At 43.1% G+C, this 13,345-nt stretch overlaps 1 protein-coding gene across 1 annotated transcript in view; it reads right to left on the reverse strand.

Moving 5' to 3' along the window:
* The window catches only part of CAPRIN2 (caprin family member 2), a 1,868,571-nt gene that overhangs the window by 1,788,443 nt on the left and 66,783 nt on the right, over positions 1-13,345 (reverse strand). The gene's annotated exons all lie outside the window — the stretch shown is intronic.

Consider the following 13,345-nt stretch of genomic DNA (forward strand, 5'->3'; position numbering starts at 1 on the left):
AATTCAGACTACCAGAAGTTACTCATGTAGATCATTTACCAGTACAGACTTGGAGCCTCCTAAGCAGGCAGCCATTCTTGAGATGCCAGCTCCAGACAATGTGAGCCCTACAGCATTTTTTGGTAGGGTTAACTACTTGGGCAAATATATCCCTAACTTTAGTGACTTAAATGCCTTTAAGAGCAGACGTGCAAAAATGTTGCGTTATCATGGTTAGAACACCAGAAAGCATTTGAGAACCTCAAACAGTAAGCTGCTAACCTGGCTACATGAAAATACTAAGTTCACAAACCAGTAGTTTACATAAATGCTTCAAAGTTTGGTCTTGGTGCAGTTAAAAAGGGCAGACCCATCTCCTATGCATCTAGAACTTGCCCAAATTGAGAAGGAACTTTTGGCTGTGTTCACATGTTCCAGGATTATATTTATGGCAGACCAATCCAGATAGAAACTGACCAACAACCTTTAGTTACTAATTTAGAGAAGCCTATGCATTCAGCTCCAGCAAGACTACAAAGGGTGGTTAAATTGGAAAAGCAATTTCAAAATGGTCTATACAAAGGCTAAACTACCTGGCTGACTGTCCAGATTGCCCAGAAATAACCACAGATTGCCTAGAAATAACCACAGAACAGCTTGCTGCAGAGAAGATGATCATGGAAGTCCAACTACCACAAGACTGACAGATCAAAGACTGATGCAATTTTGCAAAAGCTCAACCACTTCATTGGAGAAGGGCAGTCAAAGCAATCCTGTGCACTGCTAGAAGTGCAACCTTAATTTCCATAAAGAGACAAGATGCTGATGAAATGTTTTTCAAATATCTAAAACTTGCTCCTACTTCCTTGAGAATAAATTAAGATTTTGCATTGTGGCCACCCAGGTTCCAATTCTACCTAAAGGGGGAGACTAGTATTTTGGCCTCCTCTAGCAAAAGACATTGATACAGAACTTTGTTCAGTGTCTCCAACAGTACTAAGCTGCATTTGTAGAAATGCCACTTCAGCCAAGCCAAATTCCTGAACTGTCTAACAGTAGGAACGGACATTTGAATGCAACAGTCATTACAATCACATTCATCTCATCCCTCAAAAGAATACAACTGGCACCTTCTAATATTACCTCAGCCTAGATGACAGTCCAAATTTTCAATACTACCTTCCTAAGCACCCTAAATATCCATGCCCCCCCAAGACTTACCAGAACCAAAGCCCAACCCTCCCCATGGCTACAGAAAACCACTAGGTCAGAAATGAACAGATGAAGCCAGGAGAACACTGGCGCAAAACCAAAACCAGCTCAGCTAGACTAATTCCTAGAACTACGCAATAGTCAAAGCTAATAAAGGATGACAAAATCCAATAACCAGTCTGCCCTCAACTCCTCCAAACACAAAATTCCAGACCTCTATAAACTCCATCCTCCACCCAGGTAAAAATAAATACCTACACCCAACATTCCACTCAAAATATTGCTACCTCATTCAACACACTTAACACTAACTGTACTATCACTGGCTACACAACCCCCTCCCCTACACCCCACATCTTGACCCAGTAATCTCCCCACACCTCATTTTCTCCCATTCCTACCTCCAACATAACACTAAACTTAAACCCATAAAATTAGCAGTAGACAACCTCCCAAGTGAATTTCTACCAATTGCAACCGACACCCTAGCCTACCCAGTATCCATCTTAACTGATCTGTCAGAATATTTTCCAGTGTAGGGACGCAGCAATCATTCCCCTTCACAAAGGCCAACTACCACCCCATAGAAATTCTACCTCCACTTTCCAAAATAGAGATGCATTCACTCAAATCTCAAGACTACCTCCTTTCCAATACTCAACATGGTTTCCGACAGACTCACAGCACCACCACTGCCTTACTCTAACACTATCCTTGAACAAAACAATTACCATGTCTCCTCTGCTACTTTCCTAGACCCATCTAAAGCATGACATGATCCACAATCTCCTCTACTCAACCTATCCTTTGCAGTCACCAACCGGTTTTCAAAGTTACCTGTCTGACCGCCAGCAATCTGTTGTATAGCAAAATGACATCTTCCCAACTACCTGTCTATTGGTGCTCCCCAAGGATCCATCCTTGGACCCCTACTCTTACCAATAGAGCCTCTGCCACCAAACATAGCACACATACAATATGCAGATAACTCATCAGTCCAGTCCCTACCCGAACTGCTGAAGGTCGTAGGATGCCTTTTCATATCTTGATTATTAACTGGGCATCGGATAGCAGAGTTTCAACCCAAACAAAGCTAAACTCATCTTTGAACCCACCACTCAAAATGACTCACTTTCACAGCAAAAGACACCAGATTACACCAAATTGCTAGGAGTTGATAGACCATCTCAAATTTGACATTCACTTATCCATGACCATAAACAAAGTTCACAAAACTAGGAGCCTTATACAGAAATAAGCAACCTCAAAGCAGCTAAGATTTCAGTTGCAAATTTGCACCTTCGCCACCCTACTTCATGCTTCTGCAATAGTGGAAGCAAAGGCAATGGGACCTAAACAAAGAGACCTGCTACAACAAAAATCGCAATATTTGCCACCAGGGCATCCTATGTCTCACTGAACTAGTCTAGCTAGAACTCTCTCACCTCCAATGGTATCAACTTGCACTTGCCCACAAACTGGTTAACCATCCTCTAAAGGTCCCATCCCTCCACTATCTACTCCAACCCTATGTCACCACCAGACCACTACGATCCAATTACGTTACTAGAGCCAACACTGCTGGAGAAGCACCATTCTCCAGTGCTACAGCCAAATTATGGAACACCCTCCCCCCATAACCTCTACCATCATACACACTTAAAAGCTTTAAAGCGCACCTAAAAACATGCTGGCTATACCCTTGTAACTCTCCCCTCTACCTTCCCACTCCATCTACCCTCTTCCACCCACAAAACTACCTTTGATTACAGCAAGCTCTGATACTTCCATGCCTATCTAATTATATGGCAGTAACTTGTAACAATATCTGCTAGGACTTCATGGATAGAACAGATGCTAGTTATCTACTGAATGTAGTAAGTTGATCTGTAACTAGGTTTGTAATATTTTAAATTGCTAGGATTCTTAATCTGTAACCAATATTTCACCTTGTGGAGCTTCTCCCCAGGCCTCCGCTGAAAATGGATCTGCGTCCAGTCGGACATTCCCAGTCAACAGATGTAATAAGTTTAGCATTGCCAGACTTTTGCAAACTGGTTAGAGAGATTTGCTACCTAGCCTAATATCCAGTGCTATTCTGCAGAAACCCCAACCAGGAAAAGCAAAATTTCACCCAACTAGAAGAGCAAAAGTTTACAGCATGAGAACCACAGGTGCAAGTGCCAGTAAAATGCCATTTATTGGTAAACGCTTTCATCAGGTTTAAAATCAAACTTCACTTTTACAAACATGCCTAGACATTTATACCAGTGTTATAACTACCAGCAGTCAATGACATCAAGTATACACCCCCACATGATTCTTTCAAATACAGGAATCTAGAAGTTAAATACTTCTTCCCTACAGAGATTGTCACAGCACCATTAATGTTGCTGTACATTCATCTACCATTTGATTTTACACATCACCACGCTTTGTGATAAAGAATGTAATCATAGACTTAAATTTAAGCAAACTAGAAAAAGGACACCATGTCATTTAATTTTGGTGGAAGACTAGCAATTTGTCACCATACCTCTAAATATATCTTCCAGTCCCCACGAGCTTCAGTTAAATTTGCAGTATTGCAGCAGATACAAAGTGTGTTGGGAAATACCTTTAAGTGTCTATACAAGGCATTTGTTTTGAGTTGTGCTATTTCATAAGTGTTCGAATTGACAATTAACATTGTTTCGCCCACAGTATCCATTGCATTGTGTGCACAGGACAATAAACCACTGCCCAGGTATAGCAGCTATATTTGCCCTTTAAGGTCTTGTCCACTACCTAAATTCTGGACCCAATAAAAACTGGCATTCATGGCATTTACCACAGGGTGCCATCTGACAGGTCAGTGTTGTACCAATGCATTTCCTTTCCAAAAATATATACTACCCCTTCGATATACAACCTCAGGGGAATATATTGCCCTACGCATACAATGCAATGGATACTACGTGGGCAAAACACAATGTAAATTGTCAAAGAAATTGAGTATTTTTATGAAATAGCAACACAAGGAAACCAATAGCTTACAGACACTTCAGGTATTTCCCCAACACAAATTTGCAGTATTACAGCAGATACAAAGCGAAGCACCTGGAGGACCATGGAAGCTGCATTAAGGTATGGAAGGTTTACCCGAATGCTAGTTGTCCACCAGGATTAAGTGACATTGTGCTAGTTTCTAATTTGCTTAAATTAAAAGCCTATGATAGAATTACATTCTTTAAATCACTAGAAAAGTATAGTTTTGTACCTACCATAAATGTTTGTTAGAGTGTTCACACTGCTGCAGTCATCACACTTGGGTTATCCTGTCAGGCAGTCCTGCAGTCTGCCGGATTTCCAAAGTCTTGGTCCGACGTCTGTCACTTCATCCGACGTCAGTGCGCCAGGGGTACATATATTGCAACAGATGCCATTTTCTTCAGTTTCTTGCCCCAGATATCAGGTGCCCCCAAAAAGGGTGATCAGAATTAGTACCAAAAGGTGTGAACACGGCATAAACCCAAAATCCCTTTAGCTATAAGCAAATACATCAGTAAGGCATAGCAGAGATTTAGCTAGTAGAGCAGAGGGGATGGAGGGAAGGTAACCTGGACTGCAGCAGGGGGAACACCAACATCTACATTTATGGTAGGTACAAAACTATGTTCGTGTGACCCTGCTGCAGTCTCACTTGGGTAGAATCCCAAAGCTAAGGTAGGGGGAGGTACCAGAGGGTTAGTGGAGGCAATGAGGTCCTGCAGAACTGCAGTGGCGAAGCCCGCCCTGGACTAAAAGTAAAGAGGTAAGTAATAGTATTTGGTGAAGGTGTGTACAGAACTCCAAGTTGCAGCTTATATTTCCTTGGTAGGAACCCCCCTTAGAAAGGCTGTAGAGGTAGCTGTTGCCCTGGTAGAGTGGGATCTAATGGTAGGAGGAACTGGGAACTGGTTTCGCATGATGGGTACAACAGAACCGAACGCAATGGCCTATCCATTTAGAAATGGTTTGCTTGGATATAGGCCTCCCTTGAGTAGCTGTAGCATAGGATACAAAGAGCTTGTCAGTTTTTCTGAAAGCCTTAGTTTTATCAAAGTAGTAACGAAGCTCCCTGTGAGAATGTCCAAGGAATGCAAGAGTCTCTCACCTTTGTTCTGTGGATAGGGGAAGTGGGTAGGTGGATGGTTTGATTTAAAGCTACACTGGAAACCTTGGCATAAAAGGATTAGTTTGTAGAGACACTGTCTTTATGAAAAATGAGGAAAGGTTCCACTGCCATTAGTGCCTGTAATCCTGAGACTCTCCTAGCTGAAGTTATTGCCAGGAGCAGGCCAAGATAGGAACTGAAGGTCTGTAGAGAAAGCTGGTTCAAAGGGAGGTAACGTTAGTTTTTCCAGAACAAAGTTGGTCCCATGTTTGTGTAGGAGCTCTTCTAGGTGGTCTAATGTTTTTTGCCCCCTGAGAAACTGCCTTAGAAGAGGATTTGAAAATAAAGGTGGATTCGTGTCAGTGAGCTGAAATAGCTGAAGCATGGATTTTGAGGAAAAGGAAAGTCCTTTGTGCAACATCTCAGCTAAAAACTGCAGAATGTGAGGCATGAGGTTGAGTTGTGTCTTGGCCTTTAGCTTGGTTCCAAGCACAAAACCTTTTCCATTTGTCCGAGTAAGCCTTCCTGGTGCTTGGCCTCCTGGCTTCCTGAATGACATCCAGAACTGCTTGTGAAAGAGGAGCTGGTTGGATGTTTAATAGATGTGCCATGCAGCCAGATTTAAGGTTGAGCTGGCTGTGTAGAATGTTTGTTTTGTTGTGAGCAAATGGGGTATTTGAGGCAATATCCATGGTGGGCTGTGAGCCATATTCTTCAATAGCGGGTACCAGTGCTGGCGTGGTCAGTCTGGGGCTATGAGAATCAGTCGTGGTGTTTCCTTTTTGACCTTCAAAAGAAGCTTTGTGAGAAGAGGTAATAGAGGAAAGGCATATGCAGTCAGGTTTTTCCAACTGAAGGAGAGCGTCCACTTTCCAAGCTTGATGGTGGAATGTCCTTGTACAAAATTGTCAGTTGGTAGTTTTGAGGGCTGGCAAACAGGTCTATATTTGGAAGGCCCCATTTTTGAGTTATCATTGTAAATATTTGTGGGTCTAGTTCACTCGTGAGGAAGCTTCTGCTTAGGTCTGCCAATGTGTTTGTCCTGGCAGGAATTGAGCTTGTTAACTTGACTTGGTAGGCCAGAGCTGTGTTAGAGAAGATCATTGCTTGTCTGCAAAGAGGGTAGGAATGTGTGCCCCCATATGTACCACATTACTGTGGTGTTGTCAGTCTTTATTGCAAGTTGTCCTGGATGTAGTAGATCCTTGAAGGCAGTCCGCTTTCTGTACAGCTAGCATCTCTTTTTGATTTATGAGCAGTTTTGTTCTGCAGTCCATAGGCCTTGAATGCATTGACCTGTCATGTGTGCCCCCCAGGCATGGTCTGAAGCATCTGTTGAGTTTGCCTGGTTGGGGGCAAGGTGAAAGGCTGACCCTTGAGGTGACATGCCTGTGTCCACCATAGGAATTCCTGTTGAAGGCAGGGAATGAGATGGTGTCCAAGCTGTGGCTGTGTTGAGACCATACTTTTTTTAGGTACCACTAATTTCCTCATATGCAGTTTTGCAAATGGTATCAGTATGCAAGATGCCATGAAGCCCAAAGCCTGCAGAATTTCTCTTGCAGTTAATTGTCTTTGCTGCCATTGTCTTGAAATATTGAGTCAGTTGTAGTTGGTCTGGTGTAAGATAAGCCTTCTGGGCCGTTGTGTCCAAGCTGGCACCCAGGAATGTCATTTTTTGTGGGGGTACTAGTTTTGACTTTTCGTTTACTGTGTACCCCAGACAATTTAGGAAACGCTTCACAAAAGCCAGATGTAAGAGAATGTCTTTGCTTTCTGCTTGGATGAGGCAGTCATCCAGGTATGGATAAATTTAAATTACTGTCTGCAGTATGCAATTACTGGTGCCAGGCATTTTGTGAAAACTGGGGGCAGTAGATAAGCCAAAGGGCAGTGCAGAGAATTGGTAATGGGTTGAACCTGCAATGAAACTGAGGTATCTTCTGCAACTGATAGGGACATGCAGGTATGCCTCCTTGAGGTCCAACATTACTAGCTAAGCTTCCTTGCCAAACATGGGAAGTAGCTGTAGTGTTAGCATCTTGAATTTGGGAACTTGTGTTTAGAATTGAAAGGTCCAGAATTGGTCTCCAAGCCTTGTCCTTTCCATGTACTAGAAAGAGCCTAGAGTAAAATCCTTGGCCTTGCTCTTGTCGGTACCCATTGAATGGCTCTCATGGCCATGAGAGCTGTAATTTGTTTGTGCCTCTGCCCATTGATTGTGGCAGGTTTGGCATTTTCATTGGCAAGGTGTGAAAGTGGAATCTGTATCCTCGTAAAATTATGTCTAGGACCCATTTGTCCTTTGTGACCATGTGCCAGTTGTCTGCAAAAAGTGCTAGTTTTTCCCCCAAGGGGGCTGTCAAGAGTTTCTTTGCCAGCTGAGGTGCAAGTCATTGAGTTTGCCTTCTGGTGGGTTGAGACCAGTCTGCTCTCTTCTGGGTTGTGCCCCATTGATGAGGTTTATACTGGGCTTGTGGTTGTCCTCTGCCCTTTGGGCGCCTGTATTTACCCCTCTGAGGTCCGTCGGTGGCTGGAAAGGACCAATTTTTTGTTGGCCAGTTTCTGCTGAAGCGAGGGGGTTGAACTTGTAGGAAATCTTTGACTGTTTGCATTGATTTCGCCTTATCTTCCATTTTCTTTAAAACTTCTTCTGCTTTAACTCCAAAAAGAACATCCTGCTGTAAAGGAGCATCTAGTAGCTTTGCTTTAACATGAACAGACTGTTCCTTTAGCCAAGCATGCCTACGTAAAACTGATCCAGTGACAGCTGCTCTACAGGAGGCCTCCAAAGAATCAAACCCACATTGTAAGGTATGTTTGCCCACCTGCTCAGTGACGTGCAACAAATTCTGTACTTTCAATTCAGATTGTTGGGGAGGGAGGTTATCTTCTGTTTTAACAGAGATTAGAAATTGCTGATACTTAAGCATACGAAATTGACAATTTAGTGCCCTCATAGCTAATGTGGCTGAGGTGTAAACCTTTTTCCCCCCCACCTGTCCAGTGCTCTGGAACCCCTCTCAGAAAGTACTGGGTTTAGCCATGGAAGCCTTAGCCCCCTTGGGACCCTGGGAGATGGTCTCTGGGTCAGCTACTGGGATTTTGTAAAGAAATCTGTGAGAATCAGGTACTCTGTTGTATCTGTCAGGCTTGACCGGAGCAGGAGGGAGAGAGTCTGGGTTGAAACTGGATTCTAAATAGACATCCACAATGTCCAAAACCGGTGGGATGGCTAGGTCTGTGTTGGGGAGTAAAAGAATCAGCCTTTTCTTGGAATCATAGTCCTGATCTTCCCAGTGAAAATTCTCCCTCAGTGTATAAGGCTTCCAAGAGTAGTCTTCAGGAGGGGAAGCTGAGGGAATAGAGTCCTCAGCATCAGAATCTTCATAAGGAGAGAAGGAATAGTCTTGATCCTCACAGGAATCAAGAAGAAATAGACAGTTGCTCAGAGGAAGCAGAATCTTCCTCTTGTCTAGGCCTTTTGTCAGGAGGGGGCCGAGAACCCCTGATAAGAGAAATCAAATCTTCAGCCATTTTGAGCATCTGTTTCTTAGGCATCTAGCCTTGAACAGGAGACTGAAGTGTAGTATTTTTAGATTTAGGAGTCTTCGACTTAGAAAACGTTATAACTGAATCTGTCTGAAAACGCCTTCAGAAACAGACGTCCTTAGAAGATATATCGGAAGGGCCTTAAGTAAAAGGCAGTCGGCCTAGTACATTCTGTCAAAATATCCATAGCAGTCTCGGGTTCCAGAACTACAGTAGTCAGGGGCTGCGTCTAGTCGGTAGCTCCAACGGCATGTTAAATTTTCTACCGAAATAGTGTAGTGCAAAATCAGTCTTTTAATAGTACACTTATTAAACCTAGCACAAAAAAAAAAAAAAAACAAGTGACATCGTGATCAGGGCCTAGGCAAGGTATGCAGTAAGAATGAAAATCCTTAGGAGGTATTTGCTTCCCACAAGAAATGCAATAGTTAACTGACAGAGGCAAGAAAAGTTTCCCCAACGGGGTACTTAGCTTTAAAGAAGACTTGAGATTGTCGAAATCGTATTTCAGACCAGAGTCGGCTGACAGGCACTTGCGAACTGCTTCGGGCACCGCGCGGCAAGACAGACTGAAGAAAAAGGAGTCTCTTGCAATACATGTACCCCTGGTGCACTGACTTCAGGGATGAAGCAGACTTCAGACCAAGACTTTGGAAATCCGGCCGACTGCGGGACCACCTATAACCCAAGTGTGATGACGGCAGCAGGGTAACACGAACATAATGGTGTAATGTAAATCTCAAATGGTAGATGGATGTAATCTAACATTAGTAGTGCTGCAAATGTCTAAAACTTTTTTTTTTAGTAATTTAGGTTCCTGAATTTAACTGAATCATGTGGGGGTGTTTTTTCTTAAAGTCATTGGCTGCTGGTAGTTATAACACTGGTATAACTGGCTGGGCATGCTTGCAAAACAGTGTGAAGTTAGCAGATTTTAAACCCAACGAAAGCACTTGCCAATAAATGGCATTTTACTGGCTTTTGCACCTGTGGTTCTCATCCTTTGCTGCTAATTTTTGCTTAACCAGTGCTATTACCAAGATGAATATCAACCTCAGTCTATGGTAGCCCATTTATTTCTGATGGCTTCAGTTTACCAGAAAATGAACTTGAGATTTGCTAAAGAGTGGGCACTACCCAAGTTACTAGCAGCCCTGAAAATCCAAGTGACAATTCTGATATCTTGAATCTACTCAATCAACTCCAGTAATTTCTTTGAAAGATAGGATATTCCATTAATTTTCGTAAACTCATTTTCACTTTTAAAATACTTCAATTTCAATTTGTAGTGTTAGTTCTGGTATTGAAAGTAGCTTAATTTTAAGTTCTGAACATTTCTACATGTTGTTCTGCCTTTTACACTTGGGTAATTGATAGTATCTTTATATTGTTTCAGATCTGCATTTTAAATGGTTTTCACTATCAAGTCAAACCGCCCCATACCCATCAGTTTACAAGTTTGATACAAAGGCTCATTTCTGATAGTGTAATAAGGCTGCTTGAACAGAACCCATGAATGTCAGTTATCCTAACCACACGAGCAACAGAAAGGAGTTGGGGGATAAGTAGGATTCCTCCCCAGACTCCTGATCCACAGGAGGAATCAGGTTAGTCTCAAGAGGCATGGAAGACCAGGGAAGGGTGGGCAGACACCCAAGGAAAGCCATTAAAACATGAAATGCCACCCCCACCCCAAGTAAAATCCTGCCATTCATGGTGGGGATCAAACTGCAGTAGAAAGATGCTGATCTGTGGGACATCCGCACAAAACTTCGAGGTCAGACACTTGCATAGTACAATCTCCTCCCTCACGAAAATCTGCAGAATCCCCCATGGTCCTTTGGATATAAATCAGAGGTCCCCCCATCTGCAACAAACATTTGTAAATCCTCCAGAGGAGGTGCAAGGAGATGTCATAATAGCCTCTGACACTGTCAGAGGAATCGCATGCAGCCACCAGACAATTCTCCAGGCTATCACTAGCCTCAAGATAACCAAGGGAGGTAGGACAGCAGCACATGCCTGTTTTCTGGTCTTAGAAGACTGCCAACCAACTAGACAGTACAACTCCACCATAGCACCTTGGGCCAACAGCTAGACAGATTTTCTAGGCAAATTGAGAGGGCCTTTGGGACAAAAGCTTGGCAAAACAGTGTAGGATCGCGGGACTCCCAACAAAGTGTTTAGGACTTCAGCCTGCCTCACACAATCTTCCTTTTCTTAATGGCATGGAAGGGAATACGAAAACATGAGAAACTCCCCCAAAGGCCCTTGCCTAATCCTGAAAACAGCTCTATAAAACACAAAAAAGCTGTGAGACTGATGTTCAGAACTTCAGTGATACCAGTCCAAACCATATCTTTGGCATGTGTACATCTATACATTACCTTTATGCCCTACACCTTGTGGCAAAATGTGACAGCACCCCTAAATACTAAAGGCTTTAGTATACTGGCTGGACAGTGGGCTATCCTTGGTAAGAGATCCAAGTAATACTGTAGTGACGACCTCAAGGTATTAAAGTTGTTCTTACCATAACGTTCCATCAGTGGTGATATTAATTCATGACTGGATGGGTGTTGGTTTGGTTTTGTCCTCTGAACAGTCTGCCATTATAGCAGACCTATGCCAGCCAAAACTCTCAAGCCAAGCTTTTACCCACAGTGCCCTCTCCATACTACCTCAGATAAAGTTTGCCCATTAAGGAAAGGACAGAGTAAAGAGAAAACCAGAGGCCTTTTCTGAGCAATTTCATCATAGGACCATGTCCAAATCTCCAAGAGGTTTATGGGGGGGATAGTGGGTTGTAATGAATGGAGATAACTCAGACATTATGGTAGCGGAGGTTAATCTTTCATTCCTTAAATGGGACAGAACCCATAGCTACCTTGTTTTCTGGGTGGCCTACGAAGAATATTAAGAGTACCACTGAACCAAGAGAGAGGCTCTCCCCTAAAGAGCCTATCAAATTTGTAATGCATGATATAGAAGCCCATGCTGCTGCACAATGTCATTCATGGAAACCCTTGCATGTAAAGGAACCGAAATTGCAATTGATCTTGTGGAATGTGTTTTGATCTTAGAAGGTAGCGCTACTCTGTTATGTTGATAAAGGTAATGCAACCATTTGGATAAGGGAATTTTGGACAATGACTTTCCAATTTTGGGCCAGAATAAGCTATAAATTGGTCAGCCTTGTATGGATTTAGTTCTAGGTAAAGATGCGGCTGAAGTAATGGCCACCAAGAATAGGTATTTCCAGGATAAATATTTTAAGTCACAATTGGCTTCAGATTCAAAGGGAGGGAGAGTTCAAGTTTGCAGGACCAAAGTCAAATTCCATAGCTCAAATCGGTTTGAAGGGGGTCGGATATGCAAAACCCCCATCAAAAAGGATTTAGAGCTAGTGAGAAATTGGGGATGAAGCTTCAGAGCCATTGTGGAAGTTAAAAACTGTGGCCAAGTTAACTCTAATGGAAGCTGCAACTCCCGAGTCAAGGAGGCTGGACAGGTTATCTAAAACCATGGATAGTGGTGCTGAGAAAGGATTTATTCCTTTGAGACCAACTAATGAATCGCTTCCATTTGCTGTGAAATTTTTCTGGTGGATGTTTATGGGAAGCCAGGAGAATGCAACAAACTGGGGAGGACAGGTTCTGCCTGGCAATCAAAATGTAGGAAACAAGCAGTCAGCTTGAGGCTTGATAAATTTGGGTATGTCGGTCCCTGTGGATATGATGAGTTCTGGTGTTGGAGCCAGAACCCAATGAAGCTGCAAACAAGGCCAAAGGAAAGGAAACCAAATTTGTAGAGGACAGCAAGGTGAAATGGGGATAACTGCTTTTCAAGCCATGAGCTTTCAAGATTTGAGGAATCCATGAAAGTGGAAGGAAAGCACAAAACAGTCCTGTGGGCCAATTGTGGCCAAGAGCATTCCTCAGGGACCCCCTTTTCAGGGAAATTGGAGCAAAGTAGCTGCTGCATTTGAGATTTTTGGGAACAGATCACTAGGGCTAGGCCCAGCAATTGAAATTCTTTGCTATGGACAGCACTAAGGGACCACTAAGGGACCACTGAGGCACGAGAATGCATCTGCTCAGCTTTTCTACAATCACACTGCAGTCACAGGGAATGTGCACTGCTATCAAAAAGTGGAGGCCACCCACTGCCAACTTCTCATGGCCTCTCAGCCAACTGCACTTGTCACCTCTAAACTTAGTTGAAATCTTCCCCACCCTAGTGACTTTCTAGGCATAAACCTAATGAACTTTACAAGATGAGAAATCTAGGAGTTTCCTTGCATTCCTCGCAGCGGTATTAACTATGCCATACAAGCTGCTCTCACCCTATGAGTTTGTGGCTTTAAACTATGTCTCCCAACTGCACTACCACCTCAGGAGTGTAGGGCTACAATGCCTTCCACACATGTTAATGCTCAGAGGACAAAGGTAAACTTTAAACCACCAC

Source organism: Protopterus annectens, chromosome 11.part0, assembly GCF_019279795.1.
Source record: "Protopterus annectens isolate FY-2018-M chromosome 11.part0, PAN1.0, whole genome shotgun sequence".
Lineage (NCBI taxonomy): Eukaryota > Metazoa > Chordata > Ceratodontiformes > Protopteridae > Protopterus > Protopterus annectens.